We start from the raw sequence: 20,406 nt of genomic DNA on the forward strand, positions 1-20,406 counted from the left end.
TTACCCATCCTCCTCCAGAAGCAAGAGCGGGAGCAAATGTGTGTGTGTGGGTCCCACTGGGTGAGTAGAGGGCATTCTAATCCTGCTTCCTTTCCACTCTTCCAGGAAGATTTGGAGGGCTCCTGCTCCTTTCCTCTCCCCATAGGGCCTAAGGCTCCCCTCACCTGCCCAGTGGAGGGCTCAGGGGTACTGCTCCCCACTGTCAGTGAGTATTAGGTATAAACCTTGGCCTGCCATTGGTGTGGTCACTTGCTGACTTAGAACAGCTTGGGGCTTCTGTCTTTGCGCATAATGGGTGCCTAACACATGTTAGTTAAACAAACACTGCCCTATCGCTCCCTCCTCTCACAGGACTTGGCTAAGACAGCCTGCGACGCCCCTGCCCCTTCTGTCCTCTCCTAAGCCTACCCATCTGGCCCTCAGCTTCTTCCTCTTTCCTGGAAAAAGGCCCCAGGCTTCCCTGGCACTGACAGAATGGGGTTCCGTTGAGTCAGGGCAACGGGAAACCACAGCTCTTAGATCCCTGGAAACCAAGCAAGGCCTGGAATGGAGGAGAGTGAGAAGGCCCTGAGGGCCTTGGCCCTAAGCCTGGGGGAGGGCCAGAAGGGGGTGGGGTGGGGGAGCAGCTGCGTGGGCAGGGGCCAAGATGAATGAGCTGCTTCTGGAGAGGTCACTGGAAATAGGAGGAGTGGCCACAGGCAGTGACGCTGGGATCAGGGCAGGAGGCCTGTAAACAAGGAAGCCACCTGGGGGAGACGCAGGGCGGCCACTGGTCCTGGGAGCAGGTGCTTCCTGAGGCCCGCCCTTGAGGGCCCTGGGGGGCCGCCTGGCTAAGTCGGCAGCGGGCACTAGGGGGCGCTGTCTGCTGGCTTCCCGAACTCCAGCTCTCTTTCACAGCTCCAGGGGGAGTGGCCATCAGAGGGTGTGCCGAGCGGTGTCTGAGGTTCGGCTTGCCCCTGGCCGTCCTCCTTTCTTTCCCCAAGGCACACGCCAAGGGTGCTAGCCCTGGCATGGAGGGCGCGGGGCTCAGAGGCTGGCCAGCCTGAGTGTGAGCTCATGCCCCCGAGACCACCAATTCTCGCCGTTCCTGCCCCACTCCCACCCCAGGGCCCGCGTCGCAGGCCGGCTGCACCGACCCCATTGATTGGGAGGGGGCTCCGAGGCCATCAGGCTCCGGGCTGCCCTGGGCGCTGCCCCCCTGGCGCCAGGGAAACAAAAGGTTAGAGAGCCCAGAGGGAGTTATCTGGCCCCACCACCACCGGGGGAGGGAGAGGGGGCCAAGAGGGGCACACCTCCTCCCCACTCCCCCAGCTCTGCAGATTCTTCGAGACACTTTCACAGGCGGAAATTCCCAGAGGTCAGAGGAGGGAAACGGTTAATTCCTTTTATTCAATGGGTCCCCCCTACACGCCTCCCCCCAACTTCCTCCCTCCACTTCCCGCCCCCCCCCCCTGTGTGAACAGGAAGTGGAGAGGAAAAGGCTCTGAGCAGAGCAGCTGGGAGCAGGAGGCAGGGAGTGGGTGCAGGCTTGGTGCCAGCCCTGCCCCTCATGGTTACTTGCTGGAGGGCCAGACCCACTGTGGCCTGGGAAAGAACCTGCAGCCCCGCTAGCTAGTGGCAGCAGGTCCAGGAAACAGCCTGGTGTCTGAGCCCCCTTCCCTCAGCCTGTCTCAGGTCAGTGGCTGCTTCACTGAGGGTGCAAAGCCTCCTCTGCCGGAGACCCAGCTGCCCTGGCCACTGCAGCCCCACCCCCACTGCAGGCTGGGCATCCTGAGGCTGGCAGGCATCTCTTCAGGCAGCCGCCGGTCCTGGCACTGGCTCCAGCCACTCAGCCCCTTGGCCCTGCCAGTTCTTTGAAGCTCATGCAGCGCTTCCTGTTTGGGGCGGGCGATGCCAGGGCCCCTCCCCCACTATTGTTCTGTAGAGACCATAGGTCCATCTGTTGCCCCATGGTGGGGCCCCTAGGCAGTGCCACACGGGAGCAGCACCACAAAGGACCCTGCTGGCAGCTTTGCTTACATGGAGCCAGGCTGGGCCCTGCAGCAGGTTGAGGATGAATGGTGGTGAGAGGCAGGCCTCGGGTGGGCAGTGGGAGAGAAAGAAGATGCTAGATAGTTCTAGTTCTTGGGCAGCTGGAGCCCTCAGCTTTCTCCTCCACCTGGAACATGGAGATGATGATATTCAGGGAGCTATTCATACTGAAGCCACCAGGAAAGGAACACCATTCTTATGTCTGGATTCCAGAGGGGAAAACTGAGGCAGAAGGGCAAAGTTTGGTCTAGGACAGCCAATAAAAGAAAACGAAGTAGGATCCTTCTTTCAAGGGGATTAGCCCCTGTTCGCTGAACGCCCCCCGACTGGGTACTTTCCGCTCCCTGAACAGCTTTGCCTTTTTGCAGCTTTCGTCTTGAAGTAGCCCTTGAGCTGAGCAGTCAGGAATCACAAGGTCATGAGAAGTTAGGGTGGCCCTAGGTTGGTGACCAGCAACCACTGAGAACAAGCCCGGGCAGGCCTGGCAGAAAAAGAGAAAGGGGCACTGGTCTGACCCCAGAAAAGTGGGTGCTGCTTCTGGTTCCCAAGCTGCCGTGGCCAAAGGTCTGTTTGTGTTTCTCAGGTGTGGAGGCAAGTGCCCTGTAATTCTGCAGCTCATCTCCTCTGCCGTGGCCTGATTCTATGGGTCGGACCTCTACCTGCTTCCTCCCACAGGGCTGGAAGCCCAGACATGGTCTACCCCACTTTCCTTGCCAGATCCTCTGGCCTCTCTTCCCAGCCCAGGACCTGAATTGCCTAGATCGCAGCTCCCAGAAGGAGAGAGCTGCAGAGACGTCAGATGGAGGCCATAGAGTGAGGTGAGACCCCTGCTCAAATAAAAAGATTCATGGATGTCCAATACCTGAAATTGATATGCTGAGCTTCCCTGGTGGAAGTTAGGCTGGTGGGGGCTCACACCCCCATTCACTGTCCTTTCCTCCCCCACCCCAATCTCTATGGGATGCCAGGATGCCCAGGACCTCAGTTTGAAAACCACTGAGCTGCCAATCCCACCTCCTGATTTTACAGATGCTGAATGTAAGAGGAGAACTTGGTAGCTGACACAAAGCTCCATCCAGGATCCAGTCCCTTCTCCACGAGATTCGGCATCAGTCAGCAGTGATCCCATGACCACTGGGAACCAAACGCTGTCCTAGGCCTTCCTTGTGCTCCCTCTCCATCTCCAGCCAAAGTGGGTCGAGCTGAGGGACAGGGAGGTGATCTGGAAAGAGCAAGTGCAACTCTCTGCTCTGCCGTGTATCAGCTGTCTGTTTAATCACATCCTCAGAACCTCAACTTCTTCACCTATAAAATGTGAATAAATAGAACAGACCTTGAGAGACCCAAGTGAAGCTTCAAGGAGAGAGGGCAGCGCATCTACAAAATCAGCCCAGGGCCTGCCCGCTGAGCACTTCCTGTCGGCTTGCTTCTCTTCCACTTTCTCTGAGCCTCATTCCTCTGGGACCCCATGACCCCTGTCGTGGCTCTGCCCTCAAAAACCCCTCTCATCTCTCGGGGAATCAGAGTGGAGTCAGAAGAAAGAGGCTTAATTGAGAAGGTTTTTCTGGTTTCTCAAAAGACCACGATTCTGGGGAAGAGAGGCTCAGGATGGGTATGAGAGAGGAAGCCCTCAGGCATATAGAATATGGCCGCAGAGGGACAGGAGTGTTACCTTGGGGGGGGGGGGGGGGGGGGGGCCCGCTTTCCGGGGGGGGGGGGGGGGGGGGGGGGCGGCCCCCTGCTTTCCTGGAGGAGAGTGGGCGAGTGGGCACTACTCCAGCTCCAGAGCATGGATCGGATAGGCCGGGCGGGGGCTGGGCCAGGCGTGGCTCTTCTGCCAGCCTGCCCTCATGGTCCAGCCCAGAACTTGCACAACAGCCTGGCTTGCTGGCTGCCTGTTTGGCTGGCAGTCCCCTGGGAACCTTAGGAAGTCCCCCTTGTCCTCCCCTTGACCTTTGACCCCTTAGGCCTGCTACAGGCCAGAATTCCAGGCAGCTGTCCTCTCTTTTACCTTCTGTTCCTGGCCATTTCCCTTTAAGCCTGGGACTAGGAGACACCCCAAACCCCTACCTTATAGCTCATCCTTTCACATGCTCTCAGGTACAGACCCACTGGGACCTCCCCTGGGGCAGCTCCCTATGTGAGCCAGTGGGGACCCTCGGCCACAAGCCAGCAGGACCCTTGGAGTCTAGCTATCTGGAGGGCCCAAGCCTTTCAGGAGAGCCCCCCCCACCACCAAGTGCTCCTGACACCAGACATCCGCCCAGGTGCCCTGCCCAACTCCATCCCTGTCCCAAAGCCCAGCGGGTGAAGCCAGGAACAGCAGACAGAACCTCCCCATCTCCCTCCATCCTCTGAGCAGTTGAAGTCCGAAGAACCCTTGATACTGTTCTACATTAAACCGTGCTGCGCCTCACCGCCCTCAGTTTCACAATCAAATAATTCCCTTTGGTTTTCTAGTGGAATTTTTGCTTTTATTTTTTAGGGTTTCTCGGCGTTTTTTTTTAACGCAATCAGTCTAAATTTGTCATCGCACATCCCCCATTTCCGCCCCTAAGGGCCTCCTTTTCATCCCCTGGAATCTGGAAACCATATGTGTGGGCAGAAACCCCCCAGCATCCCCCACGGCACCCTGGCCCAGCCCGGCCTCCACAGGGCCAGCCTGTTAGCAGGGGAAGAGTCTACACTCCAGGCTGGGGCTGGAAAGGGAGTTTCTCTTTGGACCTTCCCAGCTCAAGCCATGGAGAGGCCGTGTGGTCTAGTGGTTAGGGCTGGAACACATAGGTTTTGTCCCCAGCAATCTCTTTGACTAACTCAAGAAGCCTGGGAAAGTCCCCTTGGTACCCAAAGGACTCAGTTTCCCCACCGGCTGAGGGGCTCAAAGCTTCACCAGCTACCTCATCTTCTACCTGCCTCGGTAAAAAGAGTTTTTGATCCATAATTATTTGCTCTGTTACCTACTAGTTGTGTGACCTTGACAAACGGCTTAATCTTTCTGAACCTCAATTTCCTTATCTATAAATTAGAAACTATTATTGTACCTCCCTCCTGGCTGCTGTTAGGGTTAAACAAGAAAACATATTCTTAAGAGCCCAGCACCAAGCATGCTATACAAGCTCAATAAACAGTAGATGTTATTGTTAATAATAAGTAGAAATACATGATGAGGGGGAGTGTGTTAGTGGGCCATGCTCTGAGGCCCACCCTGTCTGCCCCTGCCGCTCCTGCTCAGGCTGCCCTCTGCGGACCTTCCTTGGGCCTCCTCTGGCTCTAGAAGGGGCGGGGATGCATTACCAGTCAGTCATTGTGGATCTCGGCTGAGGCCCTGCTGCTCTTCCCTGTCTCCATGACGACCCCAGCCCCTCCCCTCCTTCCTTCCTCAGGAGCTTTCTGTTTACTGTAAACAGCTGCCCCAGCTCAGCCCTCGCTGATCCCGCCCAGGGTCAGCCAGACCCTCTCTGAACTGGGGACTGGCTTGATGTGTGACGGTCTGGGCACAGCGTCCTGGGCTCCACGCGTCCTTCAAAAGGCTCTGCTTTGCCACCTTGACTGGAAGGGAGGGAACAAAGAGAGAGGAAGGGCCTGTCACCTCAGACCAGGGCAGCCAGGGCCTCAGAGAAGAGGAGCAGATGGAGCGTCATTGAGGAGGACCACGCTGAGGGGGCTTGGCAGCGAGATCTCCAGCTTGGCCTTAGACTGACCTGGGTTCAAATCCTGGCCTGGATTTGCTCACTGTGTGACCTCAGGCTGGTCATCTAACTTCTCTAAGCTTCACTCAGTTTATTGATTTGTAAAAGGAAGATAATAAGACCTTCCTCCGAGGACTGGTCACTGTGTCGACTGGTGATAATGCATGTACGTCATCATGGCATGTTGCTAGCCTGCACTGATGGTGGCTGGATTTATTGTTTCACCTCTCAGCTCAGATACTCTCCTGCCCAGGGACCTTGCATGAGTCCCTGCATGCCTCCATCCCACAAGCCTAATAGTGTGCGTACGTGTGCACAAAGCACATATGCACACGCACACAGCAAACACATACGAGCCAGGAAATGAAATGAAACTCACAAGTGTCTGAGGCATGGGAGACTCTCCATGAAGGTGGAGAAGGAGTCTAACTGTTTCCTAAGCCCACACCTGGGCCTGAGCGGGCTGACATTGGAGCTGGGACATCGGCATGACCACCATCACCAGGTCACCACAACTGCCTACCTCTCCCTCCACTCAGCCCCAAGGATGGCACCCACCCTCCCTGCCCAGCTAAGCACAGTACAGAAATACAGGGAATGCTGTTATGGTGCGGCTCCCCTTTCCTGGGGGTCAAGCTTTCAGGGCAAGATGTCTGGGGCGTGGGGCTCCTGGCTCCCAGCTCCCGAGGGGCCCACGTTAGCTGCTTTGACTCTGCAGCACCCTTGGAAGTGCCAGCCAGCAGGGGAGACTCAACGGGTGAGATTTCCTGCCATTCCCCTTACCACCAGAACCAGGGTAGGCTGGGGTTGGGCAGGGGCATTTATCGATTTGAGTCATTCCCCACAGGCCCATGAGTAAGTGCGGCTCTGGATTTCCAGCCCTTACCCCCAGGCCCCACCACCAAGATGCCTGTGGGGGTCTTCCAGGGCTGGGTCCCTGCCGGTCCCAGGTGCAGCTGAAGGGGGGCGGGGTTCCGCCCTGGTCTCGGCTCCCTCCAGAGCAGAGAGTAGCAGCTGGAGGTTTGTGGGCTTAGCTGACTCTGCTGCCCCCTCAGTCCCTTGCCAACAGCCGGGCCTAACTCTGGAGTTTCTGTCCTCACCCCGGCCTGGGCTGCATGAGAAAGGAGAGGAGCCCCCAGTACTGAAGTCAGCCCCGTGGACAGGGCTGGAAATCCCCCACTTCTTACCTTGGCCAGTTGAGGAAACAGCCTCCCGGCAGAGGGCCGCTTCCCGCCAGGGACTTTTCTCCTGGGGGTGACACAGCATACAGGGCAGCTGCAGGGACCCCAGCCACACTCCAGCTAGCCTGGGGGCGAGGGGAGCATCGCACAGGCCCATTCTCTCCCTTGCAGGGAGCATGGCAGCCAAAGGTCCTAGAACCCAATTGGGGCTTAAGCAGGCCCAAGAGGGTGGGCAGGGAGAAGGGAGGTCACGGGAGGCAGTGGCGGCCAGGAAGGTCCACACTGCTGGCGGCATCCAGGAGAGTGACCAGGCCTAAGCAGTTCTACACCCAGAGCTCACCAGCCCCTCCTCCACGGCTCCCTTCCCTCACCCAGCACCCAATCTGAAACAGGCTTCTATAGGAGGTAAAGCCCTCACTAATCTCCTGGCTGGTGGTCTCCAAACTTTTTGGATTATGAATATTTATGTATAGATTATACACTACAGTCAAAACCCATAATGAATATTATAAGAGTTCAATTTATGTTTTAGATAAAAAGTAAGTCCATATAGAAATCCTCCTATTTCCTCCCGCCCCGGGCAGATGGTCTTGCTCACTCCTGCTCACAGCCCGTGGTGGAGCCCACCACCCTGAGAGGTGAAGGCAGGAGAGCCTCTCTCAGAGCAGACCATCCACCTTGCAGGAGGGTACAGGGTGTGGGGGCGGCTGGTTTTCTTAATCATCGCAAACCACAAACAATTGAGTCAGCCACATCTGAAGCCCTTCCATTTATTGTTGTTAACTTGAAAAGAAACTTGGTCATCTTAGGCCCTACTGCTGCAGTGGTGGTTCTGTGGCAGCTGCCCCCCGAAGGCCCAGGCAGCCTGCCCCTAGAACCACAACACCCCGGAGTAGAAAGTGAGCGTTTGTCAAGGAAGAATGCACAGGCCCGAGTGTGTGTGTGTTTCACGTATGTGCACACGAGTGCATGAGCGCCTGGGGTGTGCCGTTCCAACAGAACCTGCTCAGTGACAGCCTCTGTTTTCTGGTCTGCTGGGTATGGGGGCCTCACATAGGTCACACAGGTAATGAGACACCTGCCATTAACCCTTCTTCTCCGAGTCATGAACCTCTAACATTGAATCAGATACCTTTTCTCATCCGTGTCCTCACACATAACCATTCAGGTAGGTAAGGCAGGTCTCAATAGGTCTGTGTTGGAGGTGAGGGGTCCAAGGCACAGAGAGGTGAGGGAATTGCCCAAAGTCACACAGCTTGGCAGAGCTGGGGCTCCTATGTGCTCCCCGTCCTCCCAGGGTGCCTCTCCTCATGTCCAGCCACCATGCAGCTGTGGGGCAGCCTGCCCTTTTGCCCTCTCCCTGTCCTTGGAAATGTGGCCCAGCCCAGGGGTCAACCCTCTCAGCAGGGAGCAGGGGCCCCACAGGCAGAGGATAGGGGTCTGACTTTTCTGCCAAGGCCAGAGTCGCCCCCCCACCCCACTCCAACTGGCCCGGCTGGCTCTGGGGCCAGAGCTTCCTCCTTGATCCAAAGGCTCAGCCTTCTAAGGGTGGCAGAGGGGGAGGGGGACGGAGAAGGGAGGGTTCAACCTCCAGCCCCCTCCCCCCTCACTGACAGCTGTAATCTGCTTGGGAAAATCTCTTTTTTTTTCCGCACAGGAAAAAATATTAGTTGTCCCGATAACAAGGAAAACAAAATCCAGTGCAGGGCATCAGAGACTTCCTGAGGCGGGAAACAATGTCCAGCGAGCTCAGTGGAGAAGCCTGAGCTGGGAGGCTTAGGGGGAGCTGAGAGAGGACACTGGTCCAGGCCTATCCGGCCGGTGGGGGAGGGGGATGACAGATCGAGGAACTTGGAAAAAAGATTTCCCCCCCAAAAACCTTGAAGTCTGAGCTGTTGAGCTATATCCGGGAAATGATTCAGGACCGGCGCACATCCCTAAATGGGATCAGGCCCCATCAGCTCAGGTGCTCCGAGTCTCCCTCTCTTCCCTCCCTAGCCCCAGCCTGTCCTTCCGGGTGCTGTCCCTCAGCCTGGGGGGCTGGGGGGTGAGGCTGGAGGGTCCCCTCCCAGGGGCTTGGAGAGGCCGTGGGCAGCCCATGGGCACCCCTCCCCCTGGCTTCTCGGCTTGTGCCCACAGCTGCTTCCTTGGGTAACTTTCCACTGGGGGGGGGGGGTCAAGAAGGGGAGGACTGCTCCAAAGGCCCCACCCCCAGGCCTAGGGGACTCTGTTGCCCATTTCCCTCTCAGCCAAGGGCACTTACTGCTATTTGGTCCAGTGAGTGTGGCCTCTGAGCACTATGGGCGGGAGGAGGAGCAGGTGAGGCCCCAGGATTGAAAGCCGGGCCCTATGCTCCCAGTGAGCAGTAGTTCTCAGTCCCATCTGCACATCGTGTCACTTAGGGAGCCTTTAGAAAACACCAGGGCCTCCTAGGCCTCATCCCAGACCAATTGTATCAGAATCTCTAGGGAGCTGCTCAGGTGACTCTTGTGTGTAGTCAGGGATGAGAACCCCTGCTCCACGACCCTGTGACTCTGGTCACTTGCTGGCTGGTCCCCTCAACCTCTATCATCAGCACTGGCCCCTCAGTTCCAGATTGGAGCCCCTCAGAAATTATCACCTAGCTGGCGGCCTCCAGAGGTGCCTGCAGAGTTCCCTGCCCAGGTGGAGGCCAGCTGCCCAACCCAATAGCAGGTCCTGGGTTACCCCCGCCCTCCCTCTGCTTTCTCCTATCCCCTGGGCAATGATGCCTGGGGCCTTTGTTCTCAGCTAACAGGAGTGTGACCAGAAACCTACCCACAGCTTAACTGCAGCCCCATTCACTGACCATAGGCTGGCCACTGTTCACACTCAAGCTGCCCAGCTCTCCCACTCAGCATCCCCCACCCCCACCACAGCCTGCAGTCCAGGCAAGCCCAATGTAGCTCCTCCCTACATCCCAGGGTCATCGCCAGCTTTGTTCTCAGGAGGACCAGAGGTTCTTTCTCCCACAATGCCCTCAGCCCTTGCCCTGCACAAACCTAGGGCCCTCGGGAGATCTGGGCTCTGAGCACAGGGGCTGTGACTCCCCTCGGGCTGGGGGGGCCTGCTAGGGTGCTGCTGCTGTGCCATGCCAGATACTCAGCTTACCTGGTAGGCTCTTTGAGGTCAGAGACCATTCCCGGTTCAGTTTTGATTGTTTATAAGCATGTACCAGTCACCTAAGTGCTAGGTCTGTGGCGGTATGGGCACATGGAGAGGGCCACAGTCCCTCCTCTCAAAGGCCTTCTCAAAACGGAGCGAGGGGCTGTAATGAGCCATCACAAGGTAGTACCATTTCAATTCCTGGGAACTCCCCACCAGCACAGTGTAGGGAGCATTTGCAACCACTCCATAAATGTTTGTTGAATGAATATTTGTTTCATAAGAGGAGCATAGTATGCCCCTCCCCTAGTAGTGCAAATAAAGGGAAATAGCTTAGGAGTCAGGACAAGGTGGGGTTCCAATTGCATCAAATGGGGAGGAGGAGGATAGAATGAGCTGGGGCCTGCAGCCTGGCTGACGAGAACTCATTAGGGTCCCTTTTGGTTCCCGGCTAGGCTTTTATCAACTGAGGGGACTTGCAAGTCCTCAGGGTCTGTCCAGACCTGTAAGTTCTCACCCTCTCTGCCCAAGTGGTCTTGCCCACCAGGAGCATCACCAGACATCCTCAGATGCAGGACCACAGAGCAGGCTTTTCCTTTCTCCTAAGGGGGCCTTCTTGGCCTGGGATTCCCAGGGGTCTCCCCTTTACCTCTGGAGGAGCCCAACCCAGCTCCCAGCCCCCATCACAGCATTTTCCAAACAGGTGGAGGATGCTGGGAACAGTGGCCACCTGGCTACGGGAGAGGGGAAGCCCCAGTGCATGTCCCTGGGGCTTCAGTCCCCAGGGGGAAACCGTTGGCTGCGAAGCCACTGCCTGCTCCCCAGAAGCTTAGCTTCTGACCCTTGGCCTGGGCAGTGGGCAGCAGGCTTCAGGAGCTTGGGGTAGGGAGGCTTATAAGGGAGGGGCTGCCATCCCAGCTGCCTAGCTCTGGGTACTAACAGGCCACGCCGGGGGCAGCCGAGATGGAGGGGGGGGGCGCACCACCACCTGCTTTTCCTTGTTTTGTTTTCAGGGCACTAATTACTGTGCTGAGCTCCGAGCTGCCTAATGAGGCCGTTTGGATTTCCTGTTGTTCTGGCTTCCCAAGACCCTTAAAGGGCCAGCATCGCACTAGGAGCGTGCCTGGGTGGGCCACCAACCGCTCTGGTGAGGGTGAGCCCAGAGGGGCTATCGCTAGGCCCGGCCTGAATGCCAAGGGCAGTGACAAGGGGCTGGTCCAGTACTTCCTGGCCACTCTCACGCCCTCCATGAGGACCTGCTCAGAAGTGCCCGCTCCGGAAGCAGGAGCTTCAGAACTCTGCAGCCTGGCCAGAGCCTGGGGTGGGGAGGAGGGGGAGGCAAGGAGGCCAGCGCTGTAGAGGAAAGGCTGGTGATGTCACCAGTGCCCAGACTGTGAGAACCGCTGTAGCAGCGGGCAGGAGGGAAGCGCCGTGACGTCCTGTTCCCCCCCTACCCTGGAAAATAAACACTTGTTGTCTGAACAGCCAGCGCCACTTCCGAAGGGGTAGGCTGGCCGGGCGAGAGGCCCAGAAACGGGTCTGAGCCCAGCTTTGAGCAAAGGCCTTTGCCCAAGTTGGATGCAGAAAGGCCTGAGGGTCAGGCTGCTCCTAACGCAGCCACTCTATGGCACACCGCCCAACGGGGCTCACAGGAGGCATTTGTCCCTTCTGCACCTTAGGGTCCCGTCTGCACGTGGAGGAGCTGAGCATGGCTGGGGATGCCTGGAGCCCCTTCCGTGTTGCTGCAGGCTGCAGATGGGCTGGCAGGGCAGGTGGGGGGCGCCCCTCTGCCTCCTGAGTCTCCCTCAGATTTGAGGCACAGCCTCGGCCCTAGGACCTGTCCCAAGTGCCCCTCAGGCTGCCTCAGACTGTGGGTCCCCTGGGCCCCAGAAGGCCTGGCCTGCAGCGCCTTCCCCCACAGACGGGGTGACGACATTGTTGTTCTTATACGGGGCCTTCCGCCTGGAGTTCCGGCTCCGCTAAATGGTGGGAATGAGGGTCCCAGGGACAAAGCCAGCCTGGTTCCCGCAGCCACCTCAGAATGGACGGAATCCCCATTGTGTGCGGGCGCCCCATGCCCGCCCTCCCCTTGCCCGAGCCGGACATGCCAACAAACAGCTCATTGAGCCCGGGGGAGGGGCCCGGGAGACAACAATGTCCCCCAGCGGGCCAGGGCAGTGAGCTCAGCTGGGGGTGGGGGCTGCCGTGGAGGCCGGAGGGCGATGATCTCAGCCTCAGGAGGGCCAGCCCTTGCGACAGGCTGACCTGAGCCTGGCCTCCCTGGTGAGGCTGAGAAGGACTGACCAGGGCTGCCCCACCCCTGCTGCCCCACCCCCCGGGCGGAGCTGGGAACCGACCCGTGCTTCTCACGCTTAACTGGCCCCAGCCCAGGGCGCCAAACAGGCGCAGCAGGGGGTCCCACAGGACCCAAAGCCACCCAAGAGGCTGGTGGACCCTCCCTCTGGCAGTGCCATTCCAGAAGCCCCCCAGCGAGGCCCAGCCCAAACAGAGCCCTCTCACACCACCAGCCCACACTGATCACAGCAAGACTTTCAGATGAAAAGGAAGATGCACTTTCTATAACTAGAACCATCTAAAGAGGATCAGCCCAGAGAGGGGGTGAGGGTCCCGTCCCTGGAGGTATTCAAGCCCTTAGCTATAGACTATGGAGTTGGTCTAGGTGCTCTTGAGAGGTCAGCTCACCCTGAGCTTCTAGATATAGGACCCCAGCTCATTCCCTCAAGACATGTCTGGACTCCCTTTGTGGGTTTCAGGCCTGAGGTTGGAGGAATCCTGGCCTCATCCAACACTTTATCCTTTTCCAAGCAAGTCTGAGCTGTCAGGTAGGGCCTCAGGCCTCTGAGGGAAAAAGGAGGAGGACTGGCTGGGAGAGTGGCATGGCCAAAGTGGCCCCCTCTCTCAGGACAGGAGCCAGGGAAGCCTTGCTGTTGGTTGTGTTGTAGGGCTGTCTGGAAAGCAGGGGGAGTGAGGAAAGAGTAGCTGCTGGCAAGGAAAGTGTGGAGCCTGTCTCAGCAGGTCATCAGGGGTCTGGCATTCTCAGGTGTCCAGCCATCTCAGGGACAGGACCTAGGTATTGGTGCACGTCTGGCCACCAGCCACCGACACAGGAAGGCTCCTAGCTGCATCTGGCCTTCCCTCTGCACCTCCCTGCTCCAGACCACCCTGCCCAGCACTGCCAGACGGTGGCTGAATGCCCTCCTCTGCCCAAGAACCACAGGTTCCCTAATGCCCATCGATCGAGTCTGAATTTGTCTGTCTGCTGGATCTCATACCCTAGCTATCTAACCTCACGTCCAGCCCTCCACATGTGAAGTCTGCTCCAGCTATACCCACTTCATTTCCACCCTGATCCTTTCCCTCTCTCCATTCCTTCTGCCGGGAATGCCCTCTCTTCTCTTTATCTAAGTTCTGCTCTTTTTTCCAGGCCCAGCACAATCCCCTCTCCCCCACAAAGCCTCCTTTGACCCTTGGGGCCCCAGCCCCTCTCTGAACCCTGGTTCCACAGGTCATCACGCTCCTTTTCATGGGCCTCGATTTTATCTCCACATCCTGTGGACATCAGGAGCTGAATCTGATATTCCTTTTGGCCACACCAATCTTAGCCCAGGACGAGGCATACGGTAGACCTGGTCCACAACTAGCTGACGGATGGACCCAAACTGCGTATGCATGTGGGCTCACACACAGACCTCAGGAAGACTAACCATGGGGTGAAAAGCTCTTCTCCTGATGAAACCCGTCTTCTGTCTGCATTCTTTTCTTCTGATGGCAGTTTGATGGACTTGTCCCAGGTCTCTCCAGCTTCCTCCTTACCTGGAGAAGGGCTGTGGTAATGGGGGTGGGGGATCAGGCCACTTAGGGGAGGAAAGAAAGGAGAGAGGGGGGAGTCAGCCACAGGGCAACAGAGGGATTTTGGTGGCAGAATGGCTCCCACAATGGGAAAGTTCATGCTGCCCAAGCAAGACTCATGAGACCGGAGTGAGAGGGTACAAAAGAGGGTTGAAGCCTATCTATTTTGAAATGTATAGAATTAGCTGAGGCTGTTACTGAATCTCCTGGTACCAGAGACCCCAAGTATTCACCATTGCTCTCCAGACCTTAAATTCAGCCTGCCCCTTGGTTGCAAAGGTTGCGTGGCTGGACAGCTCCATAGGGCTTGTTTATCTGAAAGTGGCAGCCAGAGGGCTGGGGGCAAGAGAGACAAAGTGACATTGGCTAACAGTGGCCTAAATTGTCCAAAAAAACTCCTTGGAGCTGAGAGGAGGCCCACGTCCTGGTACCTCCCAGACCTCTCTGGACTTCTTCCCTGGGGACAGTCTAGACACAAGGAGAATTCTCAGGACTAGAGGTTCTTTGCTAATCGCAGGCAAGGCAAGTTACTCATTAGCAAGCATCAACATGCAATTCTCATCAGCTCTAGGGGAGAGTTCAACCTGGATTAACAACTGGGATACACAGTGTAGACACTGTCACAGGAAGTTCTCCCATACGTCTAACCTAAATCCTTCCTGCCACAATTGAAGCCCGTTTCCTCTCATTCTGACTGTGGTAGGAGAAGGAGACAGCTGGTCACCATCCTCTGCTTAAGACCCATCACCTACTTGATCGTGGCAGTCAGATTCCTCCTCAGCCTTTTCCAGGGAACAGTGACCTGCCTGCTCAGGCAGCTGTTCACAGAGTTGGCACCTGTCCCCAGTTTCTTTCTCTGTATTTGAGAGTGTTTGAAACACAGTACTTCCTGGTTCAGGCCTGACCCTTCCTTCCAGGGAGGCTGCAGGGGACCACAGCCTGTCTAGTAACCTCCACTCCCGGGTTCCTGGGGCTGCAGAAAGGGAGAGGTGCGACCCCACCCCTATCTCTTGATTGCTCCAAGTCCTAGGAGGCAGCTGGGATCAGAGATCAGAGGCTGTGTGGAGAAATGAGGAGAGGTCAGAGTTTCTTCTTGGAGATGAGTTGGTGCTCAGTGGAGGAAGGTAAAGGGCACGCAAGGACCTGGGGACTCCAAGGGGTCAGAGACATGCTGGGCCTCGATACTAATGAAGGCCAGAACCAGGAGAGGGGAGTAAGGGCTGAGGGGAGTGAGGGCTGAGGCCAGAGCTGGAAGAAGGGAGTGAGGGCTAAGCGGGAGGGTGGAGCAGGGAGAGCTTCCCACCTGTCAAAGTTTACAGACAAGAGAGGTTTCGGGGACAGCTGCGCCATACGCTGGGGGCAAGAGGAGAGGACAGTGCAGGCTAGCACAGCTAGGGCAGAGGCTGAGTGGATGAGGAGGCTTCTGCAGGGGAAGAAAAACCTCAGGGTAGGGAAGCCGGTCCAAGATTAAGGGCTGAGGGGCTCAAGCCCTGGTCACCCACCCCACCCTGTCCTTCAGCACAAGTTGGCAGAAGGTTCTCTTTTGGCCCCCATCGCTCTCAGTAGTGCCTTGCCCTGTGCCCTCTGTCCTCTAGCCCTGTAAGCCCCCTTCTCAGAGTCCTCTGTGCCCTGAGGGATCTGGGCAAGAGGGAAGGGCAGGCTGGGGCCAGGCCTGCAGCCTGAGGGTCTCCGTGCAGAGGCCTCCCTGAACCTTCTCTCCCTTGCCCTGAGCCTCCCTGCTCACTAGCTCTGGTGGGGACAGGAAAGAGCTAGGGAAGGGGAAGCCAGGGACTCTGGGAAAGTTTGCCAAGGAGGCTGCTCTAAACCCCGGACTCCTCTGTGGCTGGAAATACCTGCTGTGTGGCTCCTGGCCTTGGCTTTCCAGGCATCCCCTGGGTTTGGCAAATGAAGCTGGGGCCCCCCATCAATGAAGGCCCTTGCCTCCAACCAGCAGGTCTCCACCCTGCCCCTCCTCTCTCCCCTTCTTTCCTCCTGACCAGCACACGGGAGGCCTGGGGAAAGCTGCCTTCCTACCCAGTTAAAAGGGGCTTCTCAGGTCAGCGGCCCTCAGTTCTCTCTTGGGCCCATTGTCTCTGCAGGCCAAAGCTTTTCTCATCAAGCAGAGGGCCCAGTCCACACCAGTTACCCCAGGTGCAGGCATCACCTACCCTGGTCTTCTGAGAAGGCGAAGGAGACAGAGTATGGGGCTAGCCCAGGCCCTCAGGCTCCTAGGAACCTGGAAGAGAGAAGGTGGAGGCCTTCGTGGTCTCATGAGGAGCCAGAGCAGGCATTCTGACTCATGCTCGATGGTCTCACCCACACGGACATCCTTTCCTTGGGACATTTGGGTCATCAGTCATGAGCCAACAGCCAGTGGACAGTCCAGTCCAGTTCAGTTTGTGTGCCCTTTTGGTGACATGGGAGGGCTGAAGCCCCTGGCTGCCAGGAGCCTCAATGACCAAGACCGTTCAGAAGCTGACTTTTCCTTCCTCCTACACGCCCCTGCTCTGAAACACCGCTATAAAGGAGGAGGGGTGCCAGCTTGAGACCTACACTCGGCCCTGGCTGGAAGGTCATCTCTGGAAGGCCAAGGCCATGGCAATTGGTTCTTCCAAACCTTCATCTCTTCTGAACCCATTCTCATCCATTCTCAAAGCTCCAGTCTTCTCCCTCTAGTCAAGAACCTTGGCTCATCCCCTTCCCACAAAAGGCCCTCGCAGCTCAGGTTTTCCGCAGCGTCCATCTCTTTTCCTTGCCCCACCTGGCTTTCCTCTCTTTTTTTTCCATCCTCTGCTCCTCTTGCCTCATTGCTTATGACTGTTTGCCTTCAGCTCTCCTTTGTCTTTCCTTTCCTCTTGGAGCTCATTTGCTGTGAGGAATCTCCCCTTTACTCTAGGTCTGCCCCTGGCTGTCAGGATGTCACCTGGGGGGAAGGAAATGAATGTTTATTGGGCCTTGCAGGTGCATGATCTGATACAGTTCTTCAGTCACCCTCCCAGGTCGCTGTCATGATTATGCCCATTGCACAGATGAGAAAACTGAGGTGTAGAGTTAGAGTTAAATTACAGGCCCAAGACCACATTGTTGGCAAGTGCCAAGAGCCAGAGCCATGTCGTGCTTATTCACCAGACTCAACCAGAGGTTGTGGAGCCATTCCAACTCAACCCTCCCCAGTTCCATCAGGGAGATTCTTCAGAACTCTGTCTCCGCAGGGCCCAAGCCCCGGGTCCTATCCCTTCCTCCTTCTCACAGGGGCTCTCACATCTTATCATCAGCCACTGCATCCTGTTTCCCCGGGTGAAGCCCCCAAATGAGTTCTCAAGGCCACCATCAAGTCATCATTTTCTTCCTCTCTCCTCCAGCAGCCTCAGGCCTGTTCTATGGGGAACCCACTCTGGCCTGCGGGAAAGACCCGGAGCAGGCAGTTCCTCGTAGGGACTCCAGAGAGAGGTGGCTGAGGCCCCGCGGAGCGCCTCCTGCCAGCGGGAATCCCGGCGCTAACCGCTGGCGCCCCTCGAGGGGAGGGGCGAGGGCGGAGGTAGTTCTGCGGCGGCATCTGTCCCAGGCGGGCGGGAAGCTGCTGCATTAAATTGTAAAATCGATTTATTGACCGGCAGGTGCGAGCAGCGGCAGATGGAGAGTAGCGCTGCCGGGGCGCATCTGCGGGGAGCGGCGACATCGATTCTGGCCCCCCTCCGAAACCCCTCGGTCCTGGTCCTTTCTCGTCGGCTCGCTCTCAACTGCAGGGCCAAGGTCCGCGAAACGGCGGCGCCTGGGCGGCTAGGGTAGCTCAGCTCCCTCCCCTACCCCCTCCTGGCCTCAGGGTCCGGGCTGCGCCCCCACGGCTGGCAGCCCCTGCCAGCCCCACTGCCCCAGTTGGCACGCGGCGGGCCGGGCTGACGCGTGGCAGCGCCCTGCGGCAGATGAGGCACGCGCCGGCCTCATTTCAATGTGAATGGCTCGAATGGAGCAGCCATGTGGCAGCAACAGTTTGCAAATCTCCCCGCCTTCTGTGCAGCTCCCCGGCCGCTGCTCCCTGCACTTGGCCCCTTCTCCGCAGCGACCACAGCGGCGCCCCTCAAGGCTTAAGCGCCCCGCCCAAGCTAGAACAGCTCGCCCGCCCCCGGCCTGCCTTCACCTGCCGTGGCGGGCGCCGTGGCCTGACCCCGCCGCGCTCTTACCTGCGTGCAGTTGGCCTCGCGGAGAACGCTGGCCCGGGGATGGGAAAAACGGCGCTGGAGGCCTCCGAGCCGCGCTGCTGGCCCCGGGGACGGCGCGCAGGCTGCCCGGTGGAGGAGGGCTCCGGGGCTCTCCGCGGGCCCCTGTCAACCCCAGTCACCTGGGGTCAGCTTGGAGGCACGGCGGCGGGAAGACAACTTTGGCGCTTCCCAGCCCCAGGTGCGGGTTCTGCCCGCTGGGGGGCTGTGTGCAGCGGCCGAGCGGAAAGGACAGCAGAAGCAGAGGGCCCCTGGGGCAGAGGCTGCAGGCCTTGCGTGCGTGAAGCCAGGCCTCGCCCCTGCCCCGGCTCCGGACGCTGGGCAGTGTTTAGGGGGCCGGTCTCAGTGAGGATGCGTGGACCCTCACAGGGCCCATAGTCAGTCGGGGAGAGCCCAGGGGGGTCAGGCCTTGCAACACGCCTCCTCTCCAGGGCGTCGCCTAGCGTCTGCGCAGGGGCAGGGGCAGCAGACGACCACAGTGGGTCCACAGTGGGTCCAAGCCCACTGTGATTTGTGGCCTTCCATCGCTTCACGGCATCCCGCTCCTGGGAGCCCCTGGGACACGTGTTGGGTTCTTCTGTCTGAAAGTCGTGAGTGGGAGAAAAAGAGAGGCGCCCCAGCTGTGGTGCCTTGTATTTCGGTTCCCTGCCCACAAGCGTGGCCCTCTCCTGCTCCGCAAATGTGGGCAAAGCTGGACCCCAGCAGACTGGAGACCTAGTGGGTACTCGGGGTGGAGGCTGGCGGCTAGGTCCTAGCCGGGTATTGAACTTCTGGGACTCTCTGGGGTCACAAACAGGTGCTTCACAAGTGCCTTTTGTTAGTGAGGAGAACTTAACCCTTTCCTCCGGTCAGAGGATTTCTAGGTCTCTGGGATCCCTTGCATTTCCTGTCTCTGAGGATAATGATAATACTTTTGTTCGGTGCTTGACTGTCTGCAAAGTGCTTTGGGGCACATTAGTCCGGATGTGTACGACGGGTAGAGAGTGTTTCAGAGCTACCAGAATTGAGCGTGATGCCTCCCTGGGATTGGATGTCTCCCTTGAGGGTCAGGCAAGTGCCAGCGCCAGAAAAGGAGCCAGTTTTTATGAACTCCCAGGCCAGGATTTGGGCGTGGAAGCGGACAGAACTAGGTAGGGCTGGATGCCAGCTCAGAGGAGGGCGAGGGGCACTCTTTGGCACCCTACGCAGGTCTAGGGCTCCATAGAGTATGGGCGGAGAGGATGGGGGACCCACTTGTCAGGATCGCTGGGAGGCAAGCCCCGGGCTCCCCCTCCCTCGGGCCTGGGAACTCAGCCTGCCCATAACCTACATTAACTCTGGAGCGCAGCCTGGGCCCATCTGCCGGCCCCCGCCCCACCTCGGTTCCCCACGCCAACCCGCTCGCGCCAGATGGTGGCTGGGAGGGGTGGCCGTGCGTGGGGGACCCCGGAGCCCGTCTCCTCACCTCGCCCCTCCCCCAACCCACGCTCCCAACCTCTTGTTTCTCATCCTTCCCCCCAATCCTTCGCCAACACCCCCAAGTCAAAAAAATCAGACCATGCTCGGCCTAGGCAGCTGTTGGGTTCCGTGCCGCGCCCCCCCCCCCGGCCCCCCCCGGGCCCGCGCCGCGTCCCTGCTCCCCCCGCGCCGATCTTATCGCCCGACGACAGCCATCGCCATGCAGGCGGGCTGACAGCTGAAGCCACAGGGCCCCCGCTGCCCTCAGCGTCGCAGAGAGCGAGCTCCCCAGCACCCCCGAGACTGGGAGAAGCCGGCCCTCCCCGGTCTAAGGCCTCCGGGGATCGCGCTGTGTTCCGAGAAAGCAGCTGCACTGCCGCCGCTCGAAGTGGGGCCACCCTGGGGAGCCGCGAAGGCGAGACGGGTGAAGCCGCCTGAAACTCAAAAGAGCCCGCGCCCTTCCAGTTCCACCCTACGTCTCGCCCTATGAGGAGAGGACCCGGGTCTGCCCGGCCTCAACCCCTCACCTGACTCTACAGTGGCTTGAGCCAACTGTGGAAGCAGGAGAGTTCCTCCCTGCCCCAACGGAGCGACAGGACGCGCGGGCAGGGGCTTGGGACTGCTGGGGTGGGGGGAGACCGCGGGCTCTGGAGCTGAAGCTGAACCCAGGTGAGGGGAGGTGCTGGAGGCGGGGCCAGACCCTCATTACCATACAGCTGAGGACGCGCCCCTTTCTCCTACCACGGGGACCACGCCCCCCACCTCCAGACCACGCGTCTAGCGGCTGGCACGCGCCAAGCCCAGGCGGGGGGCAGAAGGGAGAAGGCACGCGCTGGACACGCCCCCCGCAACTAGGGA

The sequence above is a fragment of the Equus quagga genome, chromosome 2, assembly GCF_021613505.1.
Source record: "Equus quagga isolate Etosha38 chromosome 2, UCLA_HA_Equagga_1.0, whole genome shotgun sequence".
NCBI lineage: Eukaryota > Metazoa > Chordata > Mammalia > Perissodactyla > Equidae > Equus > Equus quagga.